Genomic DNA, 1,108 nt, shown 5'->3' with positions numbered 1-1,108 from the left:
AAGAAAATAATTGTTCGAGTTTTAGAGTAGGTACATTTTGTTCGAGTTTTAAAGTAGTCAATGGAGAAAAAAAAAAGTTCAAGTTTCCGAATGTTCGAGTTATCGTGTGTTCGTGTTTTCGCGAGTGCACTGTACTTCAAAATTCCATCAACAATTCTCTGTCTGTCTTAAATGCTCAAGACGTCCCGACAGAGAACTGGGACCCAATCCTAGTATACACATGCTAGTCGAAGCTACCCCAAGAAACGTTATCTTTGTGGGAACAATCCCTAAGTTCTCGCAAAGATCTCCCAACCTGGGAACAAATGAATAAATTTCTTACAAAACGATATGAGGTAGTAGAGCGGCCTTAAGGCGAGAAACAAATCAAGCCCGGGTTTGTTCAGAATCGAAGTCACAACAGAACTCAAAACATTTATGTTGAAAGCACCACGACGAACCCCTGTCCTATGTGCGATGCAAATTTAAAAAGTTGTCTGTGTGTGATAGGTATAAGGTGGTCCGAGAAAATCAGATGTATGAAAACTGGTTCTCATTCTCCCACTTAAGAAGTGACTGCTCAAGTCAAAATACGTGCGCAGTTTGCCAGATAAACCATCATTCGTTACTCCATGTGACCACTCACAATGATCAAACCCGGCTCGCAAGCATTCAATCGCCAAACACTAAGGCGATCCAGGAAACCTCTAAACCCGAAGGAAATATGAAATCCGACAGATCAAGGAAACTAAAATAGATCACAAACACCCACAAACGCGGCTAGCAATTCTCAGTCACCCGCCTATACATACAGTCCACAGGTGCAATCCATGCACATAGTAAACGAAGGAAAAACTCTACTTCCAACAGCTCTCGTCTTAATAGAGCATCTCGGAGTACCGCATAAGGTTCGAGCTCTCATCGACCAAGGTTCTCAAAAAACTTTCATCACCTCGAAAGAACAAAATCGCCTAAGACTCCCCACCGAAAGGCTCAATATGAAATTTCCGGAATGGGTGGAAAATTAATTCAAAATTCCAGCCATATATGTTCCTTGAGATTAGTTTCGCCGAAAAATGTGTATTGATACACAAGCGTGCGTCCTTCCACAATTGACTAGACTTCTTCC

The sequence above is a fragment of the Rhagoletis pomonella genome, unplaced genomic scaffold (genome assembly GCF_013731165.1).
Source record: "Rhagoletis pomonella isolate Grant_MI unplaced genomic scaffold, Rhpom_1.0 Rhpom_scaffold_00003, whole genome shotgun sequence".
In the NCBI taxonomy this organism is placed as follows: Eukaryota; Metazoa; Arthropoda; class Insecta; order Diptera; family Tephritidae; genus Rhagoletis; species Rhagoletis pomonella.
This window is presented reverse-complemented; position numbering follows the sequence as displayed.